Genomic DNA, 13,370 nt, shown 5'->3' with positions numbered 1-13,370 from the left:
TCCTTTTCTGCTGGAAATACCTAGATGGTCTCTGTGTTCTGTATTAAATCCAGAGACAGAGAAATGTTTGACCCATATATATCTCTGAAGGCAACCTCTATGTGGGTTGGAATGACTATGTTTGGGCACAACTACATGCTTATTGGTTTTCAGATCAATACGTGTTTTGCCACAGTAGGTCTTTGCTGGGAAGTTAAAACTTTGAATACATGTTCTCTAACACCTATTAAAACTCAATTTACAAAACATACATGTTTTAGATAGATAGGTTAATTCTTCCTCTATTTCTTTAAGCTCTATTCCTGCATTAAAATTTCAAATGAAGTTATTGAAAGTTAAGTAAAGGACTTTCAAATGGCCCTTACATAACAATTAGAGTGACCAATTTCTATTAGCATTTATAGCCAGAAAAAAACATTTGTTCCCCTTAGTAATTTTTTTATTTAATTTTTTTAATGTTTATTTATTTTTGAGAGAGAGAGAGAGACAGAGCATGAGCAGGAAAGAGGCAGAGGGAGACACAGAACCTGAAGTAGGCTCCAGGTTGAGCTGTAAGCACAGAGCTCAATGCAGGGCTCGAACCCACAAACTGCAAAATCACGACCTGCGCTGAAGTGGGATGCTTAACTGCTTAACCGACTGAGCCACCCAGGTGCCCCTCTTTTGGTAATTTGATAATAAGAATGCTATAACCTTTCTTTCCCTTATTTTGCTCTGAGTCTCAAAAGCTCAAAGTCAAATTGAAAATTAACTATAGCACTCTTCTTGGAAAAATCATTTTTATTCTATTTCCTCTTGGTTTCTGATCATGTATCTTTAACTATTATATAAATTAAGAAATATATATATGGAATTTACTTAGAAGTAAGGATATCTGTACAATACATTAAAAACCAGAACCATTTTCTTCCCACTTTATTTTAGTAACTGCTTTTAGCCTCATTGCTCTTCCATATGTAAAGTCTAACAGTATCATTTTATCTTTACCAGACACTGATGCAAAATCCTCTTGGATGGTGTGCTGTATACAGGAAATAAGAGCTCTAAGAAACTCTTCTGAAAACCAATTATTTTCTCAATGCTTTACAATGCTTTAGTCCTAAAGCTGATTCACAAAAATGTGTGATTCAAAGTGAAGCAAACGAGTATTATAAACAACAAAGAGTTAACCTTAAAAGTGAGAGTAAAAATGAAACATGAAAATCCCTCTCAGCTTTTTTCTTTCTAATATTCTCCTCACACAATTTCCTGTTAGTCTCTCTGGCTTTTCTGAGAGATATTATTTTCCTTTCCAGTACCAATTTCAGCAGTGATGGCCTAAAAGGTTCTGGTGCCCCAAGTGAGACTAGATTATAGGACTCCATATGGGGTCAAAGATAGGAGGGTTCTTAAGGATTTTTACCAACAAAATAAAAGCGGTGGGGTTTCACTTCACTTCAAAGTAAAGATACCAATACAAGCAAATGCTCCTCTTGTCATATTGATAAAGAAAGAGAAAGACCCCTCCTGTCATTCCGGTGGGGTCACTGACGACTTGAGTGGGAAATTGAACTATAAACTGGGTGTTTTGTGAAATTCTCTGATGAGTATATGCCAAGTGGAGTGGAGAACACACACACACACACACACACACACACACACACACACACACTTTTGAGATTGAGAAAGAGATTCTTATGTGTTTAACAATACATGACTTTTAGTAGATGACTAGGAGGTAATAATATAAGTGCCAGAAGCTTCTGGGAAAGAGTTCACCATCAACCTCAAGTTTACCTCCTGTTGTGACACAGGAATTAAGTGATCACAGAGGGGAGGTAAGGAGCAATGAGAAATACACTATCTCCTGTCTATTTTTTTCTTTTTGAAGGAGTCTTGTTTTCTGGGAGTCCCAGTATCTTTCTGGAGGACCAGTAAGCAAAGGGGCTCCTAGACTTCTATCTTTGCCTTACTATTTACTCTCTCAATATGCACAAGTTGCTTCTAATGACTATTAGTAATCTTGCTCATTGGACAATGGTAATCTTGAAAGAGGGAGGAAATAATTAGTGCTTTTGAGGATATTGGAGTAGTGACACAGAATGTTTGTATTCAGTTTTCCACTCTGATGTCCAGAAAGCCAAATATGAGTTTCATTAAGAATTGTTTTCCTTCACTTACCAGTATTCTTCTCATTTCCATAATAGGTAGAATCAACACTAATTCAGAGAAGGCTTGCTTGCTTAGAAACTTGACTTCTTCAGGACCAGGAGAAAATGATACTAAGAGCTATAGCCAGAGGCTCTTTCTGGCTGTGTTCTTAGCTGGCACAGCACAGGTTTTGCAATCTTGATGGCAGACCTCGATGGTGTTCTTGTCACTTCACATCTTTAAACCTTTGCATTTTCATATGAAAAATAGGGATAATGATAGAGTATCTCATACGGTTGTAAGAATTAAATAAAATGATGCAGGTAAAGTGTTTAAAGCCTGGCACATACTTAGACTTCAAACGTGAGCTTCTGAGGCAGTTTCAGGGACTAACTCCTGCTGCTTCCAATATCCTTCTTGTGGTATCTCTTGTTCTCTCTGTACATCTATGCCTTGCTCCCCTCCCTGATGACTGGCTACTTATCCCTATATGTTTTATTTAAAATTTAGAGGGCGTTAATGTGATTAATTGATTAAGCTAATTACTATCTTTTTACTGCGCGGAATCCCTGAAAATCATCTGCCAGCTGAGGGTACTCACAAAGGAAAAATAATATGAGAATATGCTGTTATTACAAGATACTTTATTTGGGGACCATTAAAAATGCCAATCAGTTATTATTGCTTCAATAGTCTCCTCTATTAATTAGTCTTGCATATTCAGGACTGAAATTAGGATTATGATATACTTGTGTTATTTTGTTTAATTTTTCTTTCTTCCTCCCTCCCTCTCTCTCTCTCCCTTTTTCTTTCTCTTTCTTTCTTTCTTTCTTTCTTTCTTTCTTTCTTTCTTTCTTTCTATAAAAATGTGGAATGCTTAACAAATTCACATGTCATCCTGGCACAGGGGCCGTGCTAATCTCTGTATCCTTCCAATTTTAGTATATGTGCTGCCGAAGTGAGCACTATGTATTTATTTTTTTACTTTAGAGTTTTTTAAGTTTATTTAAGCAATCTCTCCACTCAGTGTGGGGCTCATATTAGAACCCTGAGATCAAGAGTCACATGCTCTTCTGACTGAGCATGCCAGGTGCCCCTTACTTTAAGTTTTTTTAAACTCCAGTTACCAAACAGCATTATACTAGTTTCAGGTGTACAATATACTAACAGTCCCATACATCACCTTGTACCCATCACAAGTGATCCCCATCACCTATGTAACCCATCCCCCTACCCACCTCCTTTCTGGTAACCATCAGATCATTCTCTATAATTAAGAACCTGTTTCTTGCTTTGACTCTCTCATTTTTTCCCCTTTGCTTGTTTTGTTTCTTAAATTCCACATATGAGTGAAATCATATGGTATTTGTCTTTCTCTATCTTACTTATTTCACTTAGCATTATACTTTCTATATCCATCCATGTCATTGCAAATGGCAAGATTTCATTCTTTTTTATGGCTGAATAATATTCCATTTCACTTGGCTGTCCACTGGCTCTTGTAAATCTTGGCTATTGTAAATAATGCTGCTGTAAATATAGGGGTGCATATATCTCTTTAATTAATGTTTTTGTATTGTTTGGGTAAATACCCAGTAGTGCTTTTGCTGGATCTAAAGGTAGTTTTATTTTTAATTTTTTGAGAAACGTCCATACTGTTTTCTACCATGGCAGGCAGCACCAGTTTGCATTCCCACCAACAGCGCATAAGGGTCCCTTTTTTCTCTATAACACCCATTGTTTCTTGTGTTGTTGATTTTAGCCATTCTAACATGTGTGAGGTGATATCCCATTGTAGTTTTGATTTGCATTTCCCTGATGATAACTGATGATGAGCATCTTTTCATGTGTCTATCAGCCATCTGTGTATCTTCTTTGGAGAAATGTCTGTTCATGTCTTCTGCCCATTTTTTAATTGGATTATTTGGTTTTTGGGTGTTGAGTTGTATATGTTCTTTATAAATTTTGGATACTGGTCCTTTATTAGATATGTCATTTTTAAATATCTTTTCCCATTCCATAGTAGCGTTTTAATTTTGTTGATTGTTTCCTTTGATGTGCAGAAGCTTTTTATTTTGATGTAGTTCCAATAGTTTATTTTACCTTTTGTTTCCCTTGCTACTTGTGCTATTTTAAAGACAGGCTGAGAAAATCTTGTTTCTACTGGGTTGTGTCTGATCTCAGGGACAATTAGAATGCTCTTAGATATTGAGGCTAAGATAAGTCAAACTCAAACTGGGGGCATCAACTTTTTTTGTGAACTGCAACATACACTCTTTAGAACTAGACTAACCATTGAAAGGAAACCTTGTCAGACTTCACTTCCTCATTGTGTGCATTTCTAATTAACTGCAGAATTCTTCCCACTCCAAATGGCCCCAAGCACCCAAAGATAACAGTGATCCAAACTAGCTTTTAATTTTTTAGGAGTCATTTTAGTGAAGTTCTTGTTATGTCATGTGAAACGCTACCCAGCTGTTTGCCAGAGATGTTTAAAGACAGCCCTGTTACTTTTTGGGTGGTTAATACCTGCGGCAAAATCAAGGAAAGAAACATGAAATTTCTTGTACTACTTGAGATTAATTATCTGTGTGGTGAGACTTAAGTATCAGTTTATGTATAATTCAGATCTGTTCATCTCTCCATCTAGATGGGTGTTACTTGAACTGAAGGTATGTTATTGTTAATGGAGTTTTGGATACAGATTTCTATGAGTACTATGGATGAACATAATTTTATTTTATTTCTTTACTTATTTTAAACTGTATTTTTGTACCACAAAACAGCCAAGAAATAAATCAGGAGTCACAGAAATTTCACATATGTGAGAAAATCAAAAGCATCTTCATATTAAGGTCAGGACAATTTCCATTTCTCTGAAAGCCAAACACCTAAGTCTCAATTTTCTTTTCTTCTTCTTTTTTTAATTTTTTTAATGTTTACTTATTTCTGAGAGAGAGAGAGAGAGAGAGAGAGAGAGATCAGGGAAGGGGCTGAGAGAGAGAGGGAGACACAGAATCCGAAGCAGGCTCCAGGCTGTGAGCTGTTAGCACAGAGCCTGACGTAGTACTCGAACTCATGAACTGTGAACATCATGACCTGAACTGAAGTCTGACGCTTAACTGACTGAGCCACTCAGGCACCCTTCAATTTTCTTAATGTACCAGATGTCTTTGTGTAATGTACTTAAGAGAATTATAGGAACAAATGACAGTTTAATTGTCATTAATTGTTCTTATTTTTTACATGAGATACAAATTAATTTTTTGTGGCATTATTAGTTTTAAAGTTGTCATAGCTATATTTTAGCTTTACTATTGAGCCGTTGAATTAACACACAACTGGGTGACTGTGCAATAAAACCAATGGATATTTTCATAAAACAAATACAGATTAAATACAGTCTCTTCTAGAAAACTGTAAATGTTATCAGGAAGGTTCTAAGTCCCCTAAGAGGAAGTGTTAAGCAAATCAGCACAGAAATGTCTAGTTGTTCTCCTCTCCTTGATAGAAAGAACTAAATCAGAGATGGAAGCTATGTGGGTACATATTGTCTCTATGTCCTCCCATGCTACAGATAATAATTTGTAGACAATATGATATGTAAATGAAAACTAATATGAGCGATAGTGATTCTTTATTTTCCATCCTTTCCTGAAACTTAGTCAATTTAGAGTAAAATGGCTCAAATATTGACTTTGTGAAAAGCAGTGGTCACAGAACTGATGGCAGTTAGGATTATGCTGAGTGTTGAGAGATTTTAAGGATTCTTCTGGAGTATCTTGGTTTTACAACAGGATGTGTCATGCCATTAGAATGGATTTTAAACACACAGTTTAAATATTCAGAATCATTTTTAGTCTGGATAGGGGGCATAAGAATGTCTTTCATTTGAATGAGAAATGAGTAAGTCCCATGGCTTAGCATGCCTATTTTAGAGCTGTTCTTACTATGTTTATGTTTATGTTTATTTCAGGTGAACACAATAACTTCCCATTTAAGTAGGTGGAGGGCCAAACATAATCTAGGTGAAATTCCACTGTTCATCTCTGTGGACCCTGATATCACCAAAATATGAGTGCTCAGATGAAGTGGTTCAGGAAAATAACCAGTGCCAAATAGGGCACAGGTCTTGGTTAGGAGGTACAGGACAGTATAATTAAATTTGTTCCTGTGGCCTCCAGAAACCTCAGTCACTTGAAGTCTTTAGTGTTAACTTTTCAATTTTCTCTTTCAAGAAATCAAACCTCAGAAGAACTAATTTAAGGATGCTCCTGTTAGTGCTGATTTCTTTGGTGATATATATATGGTTTCTGATATAAAAGAGGCTTCCCAGCATGGAATTGGGTGGAAGGGTAAAGGAAGGCAGGGAAATTATTAGGTATATCCTTCTGGTACTTCCTGAGTGTTATGAAAGTCATTTGGATAGAAATAGTGACAGGTGAGCCTAGCAGAAAAACCCAAAATAATACACACAAACATAGTACCCAGAATCTATTATTTTTCTAATATGTGTGAGAAAGATATGAAACAAGAACTCACACAGTCTGCTTGTTAAAAATAAAACAAAAAAGCACAAACTCTACACCCAAAGGAACAAATTAAAAATAAAATACATGGGAAACTCACAGGAATTAGTACAGATTTTCCTACTTATCTTTTCCACATCTGTCCCAGCTTCCAGGACAATGAAGACTATCTAGTCTGAGAATCCTGCAGCTAAGCTTAAATGCTGGTCTATAACACAAAAGGAAAGTCCCTTTAGGCTGGCTGCACATATATTTTCATTCTCTGAGCAGCGAGAATGCAAAGGAGAGCCAATTGCTTGACACTGCTAGACGTTATCACCTGATAATGTTTTTGAACACCCTCTGTGTGTATGAAGCTCTATTAGGACTTGGGCAAATGTCAGCTTTCTAGAGAATACTGTAGGGTAGAGGATTTACAGAATTTACATTCTAGAAAGGGCACATTGATGAAGTATGTAATATACCTAATTCTCCTCTGCCCAACTCTCCTTGCCCTTCCTCTTGTTTTTCCTTTCTCCAGCATCTCCCTGCATCAGCATATGGCTCTCCCCAGATAATTCCAGTACCCAAGCCAATCCTCACCAATGCAGGACTTAGAGTAGCAGCTATGCAGTGGTAGAGGGAGGCTTTGCAAAAGTAAATCACACTTCCAGACCTAGGATCTGGAGTCCAGACTGGAGCTTTAGTTGTTATAAAGAGAGCTTGTTTATAAAGAGAGCTCTCTGATGTTCCCTGCCCCCAAACACACACATACTCTAGTCATTGAGCCTCCTTCTTGACAATTAGACCCAGCTACTGTTCTTCTAGGCCTGGGGCCTCACCTAAATGCCATCTCAGCTTGCAGTGCTACTGCTCAAGGGCACATTTCCTGTTGAAACCTACCTACCTCCCTTCCCTACTCCTGACCACAGAGCACGGGGAACTTCCCTGTCTCTAAATGACCAGGGTGCTTGATCTTCTCCTTTCTGGTGGAATTTATCACATTCTACCTATATCATAACTATACAAATTTTAGAATGTCAGTTTCTTAAGGGAAATACTGTTTCATCTTTGATATAGCACACAGTGCTATAAAGGAAAGAGCTAAAATTCTCCAAGTCTTCTCTGGGCCTCATCTGTGCCTCACATGAGTAGAGGTGCAAAAAATATTTGCTAAATAAATGATTATTGCATTCCAGAGTTCCTTCAGCCTCTGGCTGTCAAGCCTTGGCAGTGACTATAAAAAAGTAGTTGATCTTACACACAGTTGTTTTAAAGAAATAAAGTATTCTATACGCATACTGTGGAAATGAAACTTTGTGTTTTCAAATTCTCTAATGAGGAACCATCTTGGAGGATTTAAGATGACTAGAGGATTGATAGGAAGAAAATGAATGTTCATCCTGATGCTTTATTGGAACTTTTGCAAGAAAACATGAAGACACTATAAAATTCACTGTGGTATTTATTCATTCACTTATCCATTCACAGATTACTTATGAAAAAAATATTTATTAGGTGGTATTATACAATGTATTAGTCACTAGTTTAGCACTTCAGGAAATCTGAGGGTTATCAAATGATTTTTAATCCAGTTAGTTTTCCTAGAATGATGCCTCTTGAACTTCAACATGAATACAGATCACTTGGGGGATTCTAGTTAAAATGCAGTTTCTGATCCCACTAGATGAGATGGAGACCGAGATTCTGCATTTCTGATAAATTCCCAGGTGATGCTGATACTGTTGGTCCATGGATCACATTACTAAGAGGTAAGGCTTTAGAAGACCTTGTTCTGCTCTGAATGACTTTCCTTATAAGTCTAAGAGAAAGACCTGTGCATGAGTTAGGTTCTTCCTTCCCAGTAAAATGCTGGGAAAAGGTACCTCAATTCTTTGAGCATCTATAAAATGGGATAATAGTATCAACTCCACCTATCTTAAGTGAGGTGTTAAGATAATTTGAAATGCATGTGAGTGTACTCTATAAATAACAGCATCATGATTAATATGGATAATGATCATTACTAATATCACACTTGAGTTGAAATGTGAAGTGCTGAGTAATGGAAACTTCAAATGGGAAAAAGAAAATGATTTTATATCTCACTTGACTAAACAGAAAGTTGGGTGGCTTCTGACATGGGGTGGTGCTGAGGTGACAGAGGTGTTAAAGATGGTTTTTAGAAGGTTTTGTTGTGTGCTGAAACTGGATCACTTTCTTACACCATGCACAAAAATAAACTCAAAATGAATTAAAGACCAAAATGTAATACCTGAAACCATAAAACTCTTAAAAGAAAACATAAAGAGCAATCTCTTGGACATCAGCCTTAGCAACATTTTTCTGATATGTCTTCTCAGGCAAGGGAAACAAAAGCAAATATAAACTATTAGAACTAAATCAAAATAAAAAGCTTTAGGGGTGCCTGGGGCATTGCACAATGCATAGAATTGTTGAATCACTATTATAACATTTATGTCAACTACAATTTAAAAAATGACTTTAGATGTTAACTAGACTCACTGGGATGATCATTTTGGAATATGTACATATACCAAATGTTGTACACCTGAAACTAATGTAATGTTGTATATTGATTATACCACAATTTTTTTTTTAATTTTTAACGTTTATTTATTATTGAGAGACAGAGAGACACAGAGCATGAGCAGGGGAGGGGCAGAAAGAGGAGGAGACCTAGAATCTGAAGCAGGCTCCACGCTCCGAGCTGTCAACACAGAGCCTGACGTGGGGCTCGAACTCACAAACTGTGAGATCATGACCTGAGCTGAAGTCAGACGCTTAACTGACTGAGCCACTCAGGTGCCCCTATACCGCAATTTTTAAAAAGACTTATTTCTTGTACTGACCACCAAAACAAAACAATAAAAAAGAAAACTGTGCTGTGTGTTGAAGGGGGGTGATTTCTCCTTTGCCATCAGTAATTGAGATGTCAATAAAGTAAGGAATTCCATACAAAGGCTTTGGTGTTGAATGCTGAGTTTGTATTTTTATCTCAATTGACTTGCAAATCAACCCTAGGCATTGATATTACTCCCATTGTAAAGGTAAGGACCTATGAACTCCATGAAGGCAAGGACTGTATTATTTAGGTCACTGGTATATCCTCAGCAGTAGCATAATGCTGAAAAACAGTAGGCATCCTAAACCATTTATTTAATGAATGAATCAGACTTAGAGAGATGAAGTACTTTGCTTAAGGTCACACCCAGTTAAGTGGTAGAACAAGGCATTATCCCAGATCCATTTGGCTTCTAAACCAAATAAATGACTTGATCCCAGGAGTTTCTCATTCAGCAGGTCTAGGCTGAGCTCAGTTGTCTGTATTTTTATTAAGCATCCCATTGGATCCTTTTGACTCATTCAATTTTTGAACATGCATTTATTCAGCATGTAACATACATCACTCATATTCTAGGTGCTGGGCCTCCATCAGCAAACAAAACAGACCAGAATCCCTGCCCTCACAGAGCTTACACACTAATGGGACATCAGACCAGTTTGAGAAACTCTGCGTTGTACCATGATGATAATGGGTTCTGTTACTCAGTTAAAATTGGCATCCAAGGGAGATTCATCCTTTCACCCACATTTGTTATGGGAGCTAAGAGGATCCTGGGCAGATGAAAGCAAATATAAAAGGTCCTGTTTTGATAAGGAGTCAGGACTTTTTTGTGTGGGGAATCTTTTATTTTGTGGGCTTGTTTGGCACCCCCTCATCCTCTTTGGGACATCTGAAAATGTCCTATCCCCCTTTCCTGTTGAGGACCACTGGAGGGGCTGAAGAAGGAACATACTGCTGGAGGGGAAAAGCTCCAGCTGAGGCTCTGATATCATTAGAAGGCCTTTCAGAGGACTTTTTGATTCCCCCCTTTGGAGGATCAAGCTCTATTTAATTACATGGAGGTACTTTATCAAGAGAATATTGTATTTTAATGATCTGTAAAACTCCCATGGATCACCATTTTAGATTTTTGAACTATTGCATTGAAGGTTCTTGATTGCTATCATTGATCATGCATTGCCTCCCCACACTTTTCAAGCAGGTGAAGGAAGGGGGCAAATTACTCCCTTCCAAGTGTCTGCTACCTCAAAAACCTGTAGTTACTTATTCACTTAAATGAGTAACCTGCATAATTGTCATATTTTTAGTCCTTAAAAATCTCTTTTTGCAATGGAAATCTTCATGCAATCAGTGTAATCAATTGCAAAATTAATAAACTGGGGCGATCTTCAACACAGCTTTTTCTGTTTTGAGAAATGAGAGGAAAACTACCTCCATGTGTGGTTTAGACCTGAAAGACTTTTAGTAACAAATTCTAAATTGTATGGCCTTACTTTGAAGTTGCTGATGACGCTCATTTTTCTGTCATTTTCTTAAATGTTTTCTGTGCCAAATTCAGCATTTAAAATGGACGGAAGGCAGCAACTCCAGGAACCTCTTTGGGGGTGGGGGTTGGGGGCTCCGGAAAAGAGCTTTGCACAGAATTTCTCTATTCTCTATTCTCTATTTTAGGAAAAAGGAAAGCTAGTTGCTTGTTCACAGAAACATGGAGATATGTGAAAAATCAACTGTTCATCTCAAGATTTTCATCTTATTAGATAAGAGGTATGCATCATTTATTATAATATCAAGAACAAAAATGTTAATTCAGGTGCTCTACAACAACACAGAAAGTTCAGATGGTTAAAGACAGTGATTTCCTATTTGCAATTTTAGAAGGTGTTTAGTGGGATTTGTGCTGGGTGGGCAGCAACTCATATTGCTCTAAGAAATGCATTTAGTTGCTGAAAAATGTCTGTTCAAATAGTTGCAATGTAATTACTGCCAAAATGTCTGTATTTAGTAGGCAATATCCAATTCACGCTATTGGCAATGTCACAAAAGAGGCAAGGGAGATGTTTTTAGTCCTTCCTGGGAATTGTTTTGTGAATATTTAATTTCCTTTTTTATTGCATGATATAAAACAAGCCAAGTGTCCCTTATTGAATGCTCCTTAGTCTCATTCCTCTGAATTTTGCTAGATCTCTTGTGCTATTGGCATGCCTACCCCTGAACAGGTCTCACTTGCTTGAAACCATCCTAGGGAAGTAAAGCCCAGTAATCACTGATAGTCCACATGGAGTCGGAAATCAAAATCTGCACTAAATTTTGGACATCTATATCTATAATATACATAAACCTGTTCAAATTATAGAACACATGTTTAAAGGTCTTTTTTATCCAAGTCACCAATGAAGATGGTGTCCAAATAGAGAGCACTTTAGTGTTGCTTTTTTCAAAAACAGTTTTGTTTACTTTTAGCCACTCTCTGAGAATAATAAACCCAAACAGGTAGGGACACACTTTCTGTTCTTAATGAGCCCCATTTTTTTTTGCATTGGACAGAACTGCCTCCAGTTTAATTCTGTTAAGTAAAAATAGGGTGGTGGTGTGTGGTGCATAAAGGCAAACTCAGGAGTAGTTTGCTATGGATAACCCAAGTCAAAACTGGTTACATCTAGAAGAGAGCTGATTTTCATTTTGCTAGGTTTGGGAAAGAAAGAAAAAAAAATGTAGTAATCCAAGCCTCCAGCTCTTTGCTAATATCGATACTGTATAAGTGTTCATTACCTAAGTAGAAATTGGCAACAGATACCTATGTGGTTATAACATATACTATATAGTTGAAATCTAATTTTGAATTATTTTTCTATCTAATGCTAAATATGAAACATAGCAAATTAAGAGACAACACCTTTTAAAATACAGCCTTGTGTATTTTTTAAAAGTCTGTTCATATTATTGGAAATGCAAGAGTAAAAGTATGCTTTTTTTACTTTATAGTTTGTTTCTTTATTTCTTTCATATCTTTGAAGGCATATTTATTTTTTCATGAATAGCGAAGACCCAGGACATAGTGAAATACAAGTGCTATGTTAAGACAGATATCCTAATTAACAACTAGCTGCTATAAAAATAAATTTCCCATATGACTCAGGGAAGTTGTTAATAATTCTACTTTGTTTATATTATGCTTTGAAAGCAACATAGCTTAATGAAATCAGATATTAAGCTAGCGGTATATCTTGGAGTCCAATGTTTTCAAGAACTGCCAAAACCTTAGGCAGATTAGATGTGGGTAGTTTTTACTGATAGTGTTTTCAAAAGAGGAAATGAATAAGGCCCTGCTTGGTAGGTAAGTTATGCATTCATTACCTAAGAAAGAGAATTAAGTACACACAAATTACCGAGGTGCTTTGAAAGGGCACAAACAACACAAATGGGGAAAAACATTAAATAATGATGGGGGTATTTTTAGATCAGAACTATGAATAATCATATTAATAATTAAAATCTATAGAAATCCCATAATAACAGGTGACCAAGTATCCAAAAAAGCATGTGGTCACATTCTAAAGCAAGTGAGCAGTGTTCGGAATTCCCATTTTCTACAACATATAATTTCTTCAACATAAAATGAAGTGAGCCATACTCGGTTTTTAATTTTCATGATTCAGAAAAACATTAAACTTCTTAACCTTGGAGTTACCTACTTGGCTTTTAAAATAAAGGTGATATTCAAGTAGATAACATTCACTGTCATCCACCCTTTTAAGGACATGACTGATTGTTAATGTGCCAGAGCAATTTCTCATTGTCTTCATGAAAGATGAAAAAGTAAAATTTATTGACTGTGATCTTAGTTGCCACAAACCTGGATGTCT

General features: G+C 36.6%; 1 non-coding gene across 1 annotated transcript; it reads right to left on the bottom strand.

Moving 5' to 3' along the window:
• Positions 1-2,992: 2,992 nt before the first annotated feature.
• Positions 2,993-3,096, bottom strand: LOC132679926 (U6 spliceosomal RNA). Its single transcript, XR_009610412.2, has one exon. It is a non-coding gene; the product is annotated as a U6 spliceosomal RNA (small nuclear RNA).
• Between the last annotated feature and the right edge of the window lie 10,274 nt (positions 3,097-13,370).

The sequence above is a fragment of the Panthera onca genome, chromosome A2 (genome assembly GCF_046562875.1).
Source record: "Panthera onca isolate mPanOnc1 chromosome A2, mPanOnc1 haplotype 2, whole genome shotgun sequence".
In the NCBI taxonomy this organism is placed as follows: Eukaryota; Metazoa; Chordata; class Mammalia; order Carnivora; family Felidae; genus Panthera; species Panthera onca.
Note: the sequence above shows the minus strand (reverse complement) of the source record. Positions and strands in the feature narration are given on the sequence as shown.